The 8170-nt window shown below is 34.7% G+C and overlaps 1 long non-coding RNA gene across 5 annotated transcripts in view; it reads right to left on the bottom strand.

The window, feature by feature from the left end:
• Positions 1-230: 230 nt before the first annotated feature.
• Positions 231-8170, bottom strand: part of LOC110447721 — an 18326-nt gene continuing 10386 nt past the window's right edge. The window contains exons 1-4 of one of the 5 annotated variants that reach the window (XR_002462632.1): positions 4455-4539; positions 1809-1898; positions 1393-1509; positions 231-1025 (exon numbers count right to left, since the gene is read on the bottom strand). This is a non-coding gene — a long non-coding RNA (uncharacterized LOC110447721). Of the gene's footprint in view, positions 1026-1392; positions 2547-4454; positions 4544-8170 lie in introns of those variants that run through there. The other 4 variants (XR_002462630.1, XR_002462631.1, XR_002462629.1 and 1 more) reach the window with 4 other exon arrangements.

Here is an 8170-nt window from a genome sequence, read left to right as displayed (position 1 = left end):
TGACACCAAGGTCCATGTGCATGGATACAGTAAACATGTATTTGTGAATGCATGCTGGTTAGCCCCCAACAGGGCGCCTCCGACTCTCTGTCTGCAAACGATTGCGTTTATATACATTCTGTTTGTTGCAGGGACCATCTTCATGTTTATCGGTAGTGATGGTATAATTGACATATGACATTATAAAAATAACTTTGTCAAAGGTAAAGATCACAAAAATCAACAACCAATACATTCTGACGATATTTTTATTTTTCATTATTTTTCAAAATACCAATTTTTCCCTGATCTTATATGGATGAGTTTACCTCGCATGCAGAAAGAACAGTATATTGATAATACAAAAACCAAAAGTCCGAAAGTAGACTGTTATTATGACTCCAGTGTGACGAAAATGATAATGACTGCATGCGTTTTGTCCTTATTGTTTCCGGTGATGTTTTCGAGTTGATTTCAAATCGTAAGTATATTAATTCAGAATAACAATTCTGACATTCCGCCTCACTTTGTATCATCTTTCTCCCACGTTCCAATCATTTCAAGATGACAAAATTTATTATATTCTCTTTATCTGCATTTTTTTTCCGAATTTACACAATTTGAAACCAAATGTTATAAGTAACTAGTCCAAGTTACTGATTAAATGATTTTGCTTTTTTCTCATTTTTTTAATGGGTTGTTTTTCCATGTTCGAAAATGCTCTCTCATAATGTCAAACCGAAAAATTAGCCGCAAACATAGATTTTGAAATTCCATAAACCAATGGAAATAAAATGTTCAATTAACTTCATATAGAGAACTTTAGAACAGATCATTGACACTCTTGAAAAAAATCGATGTAACTCCACTTCAGATGACAAAATTTAGTTTTTTCTTCGGAACGTTTTTTCCCCATCTTTTATCCAGCATCGTGTTGAAGTTGAAATCAGTTCTATGACTGAGAGCCCGAGTCGACAACCCGATGCACAGTCGTCAACTCGAGAAAAAAGAGTTTCTCCATTTAGCGTGAATCCATTACAGTTCACCTGTAAATAAAACAACGAAATAAGTATCGGGCGTGATAATAAATTTAGTTTATTTTAAAACCTCAATTGGTCAGTATGTAAAAAAGTAAAAAAATAAATCTTTCTATCCTGAAGGGTCATTGTTATTATATTAAAGCTATCTATGAATGGAATAGAAGATTGACATTTCAGATTGTTATGTTTATATCTATTTGTGCGAATAAATCAGACGAACAATATATCTTTAAATTGAAATTTAACACTACCATTTCAATATGTTATATTCCGTTTCACGTGATTTATTTCGTATGCTTTGAAGATCAGAACTTAGATATCTACCAGAATTTCATTTTCTTCATATACAAGGAGACTTATAATAAGTTCTTACTTTCCGATATATTTCCTTTCTTCCTTACGTGGTTATATGACTGAAAACCCTTCAGTTATTAATCCAACTACTACAGGAATCGCTCTTCAGTCAAAATAAAAACACCACCAAAGTGGTCTAAACAAACAAAAAACAGAAAGTATATTAATAAGTCAAACAAACCCAAGTCCTCATCACCAACCATTGTACATGAATAATGAAGAAATAATAAATGTTGACGTACCCAAGCACCTAGGAGTATTTTTACGAATGAGTTGGGTCAAACATGTATATTACATTATTAATAAAACCTCAGCCTGAATCAATATTCTACGTTCTCTAAAATTCGAACTTTACCGAAACACATAACAAACTATTTACTTTTCATTTATCAGACCTATTATTGAATATGCTGACGTAGTGTAGGATAATTTTACCGATGAATATAGTGCTAAACTGGAACCAATTAATACTGAGGCAGCTCGGATTGTATCTGGTGCAACCAGACTGACAAGCATGGAAGTAGGCTGGAACAAATTAATTGAACGTAGACATCAACATACACGAATTGATTTCCACAAAACGTTCTTCCAAAATATCCCTCAATGTCTCAACTGTCTTGTACTACAATCAGTTACTGGAATACATAGCCATAATACTAGACATTCGGATGTTACAACTATCGCTCCCATTCACTGCCATTCTAATGTGTATAAAATATATTTCTTGCCCTCTGTTATCAATAGCTGGAACTCCATTCCAGTTAATGTCGAGAGAAACCCTTCCACTAATCAATTTAAATGTAGCTATCTTATTGAAAATTGATATAGGTAATACATTGTTAGATCCCCACTATGTGCATGTGGAAGCATCGAAAACACTTCTCATTACTTGCTAGAATGTACCTTCTACACTGCCATCAGACAACTATACAGATTGAAACTTTTCCGTATCATATCACTGTCGAATTGTTATCATGTGGCGATGAATCGTTATCTTTAGAAGAAAATAAAATAATTGTCTTCGATGTTCAGGATTACATGCTTAAGTCAAAACGATTTAAACAACATTAAGGTAATACAATGTTATGATGATATTGGTATTAATATATACATGTTATTTCAAATAATTATGGATTCTAATTTAAACTATGTTTGTATGTATAAATTGTATGAATGTATGTATGTATGTATGTTTAAATGAATGCATGTGCGCATGCATTATGTATGTATGTATGTTTATATGTATGTATCTATATATCTATGTATGTATGTATGCATGAGCGTGATATGTGTAGGAGAGCATGCATTTAAGTACGTGGGTGCGTAAGTATGCATGCATGAGCGTATATGCATGTTAGCAAGTCAATATAATGTATGTATGTATGTATGTATGATAGATAGATAGACATATGTGTTTATGGTGTGTGGGTATGCATGTATATATGAAAGTTTGCATGCGATCACAAAGTGTCATGCAAAAAACAGTGTTACCAACATAGTAATACATCAATTGATATATTATCTTACGAAGTCTTCTAATAAGATTCTTATTCAAGGACTATTGTATTCATATACACATTTAGTCCGAATTATTCTGACGTTTTATCGACTTTTTTATATCGGTCTGTCGTCGATTAACGAATAGATCTTTCGATCCATGTGCGACATGTGTGTGGTATTGACGATTTGTTTCTAAAATATCAGTTTGAAAATATCAGTTTGAAGAGCGACCCTGGTGCGGGTCGCTTATTTCCCGCATATTATAAACGGCCGGCGTTCTGACGTTAATCGACGACAGACTGATATAAAAAAAAGTCGATAAACCGTCAGAATAATTCGGACTAATACACATTGTAATGGGTTTCTGTGTAAAGTAAGTCATGTGGTTGGTCTTTCCGATGGAAACAGTATAGTGGAAACGGATATACCATTTCCCCAATTCTCGGCTAACTTCCCCTGTAATTTATCCCTATTCACGTTTGTAACTACAAAGTAGTTCGAAGGCAAAATAATAAAACACCGTGAAATACATACATAGACATGTACATGAAGAAAACTCGCAATGTCATTGCTTATATTTCTAATATACATCAACATGAACAAAAAGTTAACATAGCTTCAAATAGAAGATTTGATTTAAACATTTTTAGCTTCAAAGTCAAACCTAATACTGTCCGCAAGCCCAATATCCTCAGTTCTAGAGACGGTTTAATGAATAAGCAAGAGTCCAGTATAAACTGCAAGTTGTTTGTAGATAATATTGAAGTCAAATAATTGGTATCTAAGATAACATCATTGTGATTAGGAATGCATTTACATAAATGTATCAACACTTGATTCAGTCTCCCATACATTTATGATCAGTAATGTTTGTATCATGTAATACATATGTTACGTGAATAAAACAAAGTTTAAACTACTATCTTCAGTGACTTTGATAGAGTCCATTTACAGGTTGCGAGTACAATGTAAAGCATTAAAAAATATGAAATCATCGACACATCTATTTCTCAAGATATGAACAAGTTTTAACTATCCTTATGTTGTGAACATGAATCAAAGGAGCCCGAAATCTATTACTCTGGTCAGAATCACAGATATAGCCCAAACCGGTATACCTGCTACCGCGAACGAAAATAGCGCTTAATTACTTCCTTCGCGGTTGACATGTATGGTGGCAATATTACGACCATATTTATAGAACTTTGATCAACAAATGTAAATAAATCAACTGCCAGTGATATTAAAATTTAGAAAAGAAATAAAGAAAGAAAACTTTTAATTATTATATATTTTAACATCACATCTACGAATATCCATGATATACATTTACAAAAAAAGTGATATATTTAGTGAGTTAAAAATAAATATGCATCAGCTAAGTTTCAGCAAGCCCCCTTAAACATTGTATAGTCACTCAAAAATACATATCTGAATTTAATTTTGTGTTAAAAGATGAATTATATGGGGTTTTAAATTTAGATGACTATATATTTTTCAAGAGGTTTGTTGAACCTAGAACCCCATCATAAAAGCAGTCAGTGCAAACAACACAATCAATTTGAAATAACGTTTACTTACCTTAAAATCAATGAAAACTGGCTAGCACTTAAGAATAAAATTCAATGGTGCGGCCTGCTCTGTTTATATACCAGTGTGTTTTGATCACGTGGGCTGTCTCTTGTGGTCTGATACAAATTATCCAATGAATGACTGCTATCATGTAGCGCTTATTTCTCTAAATTTCCACGATCTACTTAGAATCATATTCGTAATAAGGTTTCGCTTTCGATTATTGGAATCATTCACGTACCAAGGTTTCGTTTTCGTTAACGGATTAATATACATACTAGATTAAAAACCATGTTTAAACACGGGCATATTGGTAGATTATGAATCCGTCTCATTAATAATTAAAAACACACACTGTATGTTCTAGGACTCGAGTAATGTTTAAGTTACGATAAATCTAGTGTTTGGTGAATAATCAAGAAAAATCTTTGTAAAAAGGGACTATTTAAATCTACCTTACTGTTAAAAAAAGGTCTTTTTATTTGTCATTCTATAGTTTGACAATATTTTATTCAAAATTTAAACTTCAAATTAGAGGGATGGGAAAACAAATTTAGAGCTTGTATTTATTCCTCACCAAATTAATTTACAGGCAAATAACTTTTCGAAACCAGGAACAACTAAACTGCAATATGAATCAAACAAAGACAAAGTTTAACATTTTAAATATGTACATGTGGTGAATCCTTTGATATTTATTGTATAACACATTAGATTGGAAAGCTTGTGCTTTATCTTCTAGTGTTGGTCATATATACATACACACGCTTAACCACAGCCACTCAGGCATGGTTGCACGTACGTATACTCGCATCCACACACATACATCTGTGCAGAGTTCTTTGTATAAACTGTTAAGAACATTGACTACAACAACGGTCACTTTAAACTTTCAAATGTGAACATGCACAATAGTTACAATATAATATATTTGTAGACAAAGAACTTCAATTTGCATATGCTTACAGTACAGTTATAACAAATGTATCTAAAAGAACTACAGTTATGAGCACAATCGAATGCATTTTGTCATTCTTTGAGATTTGATTGTTTAGAAAGCACTTAACATACTTAAACATAATTAAAAAATTAATACAAATTCATAGAAAGTGCAATTCAACGAACAATGTATGAGATTATCATAAATTTATCAATTATAGGTGTATCATTGCAAGGTAACTAGGTGATTTTGACAGAAAGATATAAATAAACATATTGTTTCTCAACTTATAAAACGTAATTGTATTGTGCAGTACTGTTAACCAATAACTGTTTATTAAATTTCCCAAATTGCGTAAAACCAAAAACATTTATGAATGAAAACTTAACCGGGTTGTTTTGTTTGTTCAGGTTTTCACTTTCTCGTGACAGCTAAGGCCGTATGATGATAGGCGCAAAAGCATCGTTAAAAAGGAAGAATAAATAGGAGATATATAGGAAAGAAAGATGGAGGTCCCAAATATCACAATATGGGCTACAGATCAACTGTGTTCTCTCCAATATTCCTTGACATCGGGTACTACCGGAATAACGATTACGCTGGGAAGCATATCTTAATTCGACGGGGAACACCATTAAATTGCAGTTGAAAATATGACTTAGGTAGATATTATTTAATTTTTAGCTCACCTGCCCGAAGGGCAAGTGAGCTTATGTTATGGTGCGGGGTCCGTCGTCCGTCCGTCGTCCGTCGTTCCGGCGTCAACTTTTTTCTTTAAACAACTTCTTTTCGGTAACAAAAAGGCCTAGGAAGATGATATTTGGCCAGTAGCATGCTGGGATCAAGGGCTACCAAGTTTGTTCAAATAAATGACCTTGACCCACTTTTAAGGTCACAGGGGTCAAATATGTTAAAATTTTCAAACAACTTCTTCTCAATAACCATAAGGCCCAGGGTACTGATATTGGGCCTGTAGCATGCTGGGATGAAGGGCTACCAAGTTTGTTCAAATGAATGACCTTGACCCACTTTCAAGGTCACTGGTGTCAGATGTCTTTAAAATCTTCAAACAACTTCTTCTCAATAACCAAATGGCCCAGGGTACTGATATTGGGCCTGTAGCATGCTGGGATGAAGGACTATCAAGTTTGTTCAACTGAATGACCTTGACCAATTTTCAAGGTCACAGGGGTCAAATGTCGTAAAATCTTCAAGCGACATCTTTTCAATAAGCAAAAAGGGCCATGGTACTGATATTAGGCCTGTAGCATGCTGGGATGAAGGGCTACCAAGTTTGTTCAAATGAATGACTTCGACCAATTTTCAAGGTCACAAGGTTCAAATATTTTAAAAACTTTAAACAACTTCTTCTCAATTACCAAAAGGCCCAAGGTACTGATATTGGGCCTGTAGCATGCTGGGATGAAGGGCTACCAAGTTTGTTCAAATGAATGACTTCGACCAATTTTCAAGGTCACAAGGTTCAAATATTTTAAAAACTTCAAACAACTTCTTCTCAATAACCAAAAGGCCCAGGGTACTGATATTGGGCCTTTAGCATGCTGGGATGAAGGGCTACCAAGTTTGTTCAAATGAATGACCTGGACCTACTTTCAAGGTCACTGGTGTCAGATGTCTTTAAAATCTTCAAACAGCCTCTTCTCAATAACCATCAGGCCCAGGGTACTGATATTGGGCCTGTAGCATGCTGGGAGGAAGGGATACAAAGTTTGTTAAAAAAATGACCTTGACCCACTTTCAACGTCACAGGGGTCAAATGTCTTAAAATCTTTAAACAACTTCTTCTCAATTACCAAAAGGCCCAGGGTACTTATAATGGGCCTGTAGCATGCTGGGATGAAAGGCTATCAAATTTGTTCAAATCAATGACCTTGACCAACTTTCAAAGTCACAGTGGTTAAATGTCGTTAAATCTACAAGCGACTTCTTTTCAATAAGCAAAAGGCCCAGGGTACTGATATTGGGTCTGTAGCATGCTGGGATGAAGGACTACCAAGTTTGTTAAAAAAAAATGACCTTGACCAATTTTCAAGGTCACAGGGTTCAAATATTTTAAAAACTTCAAACAACTTCTTCTCAATTACCAAAAGGCCCAGGGTACTGATATTGGGCCTGTAGCATGCTGGGATGAAGGGCTACCAAGTTTGTTAAAAAAATGACCTTGACCCACCCTCAAGGTCACAGGGGTTGAAATATGTTAAAATATTCAAACAACTTCTTCTCAATAACCAAAAGGCCCAGGATACTGATATTGGGCCTGTAGCATGCTGGGATGAAGGGATACAATGTTTGTTAAAAAAATTACCTTGACCCACTTTCAAGATCACAGGGGTCAAATGTCTTAAAATCTTCAAACAACCTTCTTCTCAATTACCAAAAGGCCCAGGGTACTGATATTGGGCCTGTAGCATGCTGGGATGAAGGGCTACCAAGTTTGTTCAAAAAAATGAACTTGACCCACTTTCAAGGTCACAGGGGTTGAAATATGTTAAAATCTTCAAACAACTTTTCCTCAATAACCAAAAGGCCCAGGGTACTGATATTGGGCCTGTAGTATGCTGGGATGAAGGGCTACCAAGTTTGTTCAAATCAATGACCTTGACCAATTTTTAAGGTCACAGGGGTCAAATGTCGTAAAATCTTCAAACAACTTCTTCTCAATAACCAAAAGGCTCAGGGTACTGATATTGGGCCTGTAGCATGCTGGGATGAAGGGCTACCAAGTTTGTTCAAATGAATGACCTTGACCCACTTTCAAGGTCAC

Source organism: Mizuhopecten yessoensis, unplaced genomic scaffold (genome assembly GCF_002113885.1).
Source record: "Mizuhopecten yessoensis strain PY_sf001 unplaced genomic scaffold, ASM211388v2 scaffold3575, whole genome shotgun sequence".
Taxonomy (NCBI): domain Eukaryota; kingdom Metazoa; phylum Mollusca; class Bivalvia; order Pectinida; family Pectinidae; genus Mizuhopecten; species Mizuhopecten yessoensis.
Note: the sequence above shows the minus strand (reverse complement) of the source record. Positions and strands in the feature narration are given on the sequence as shown.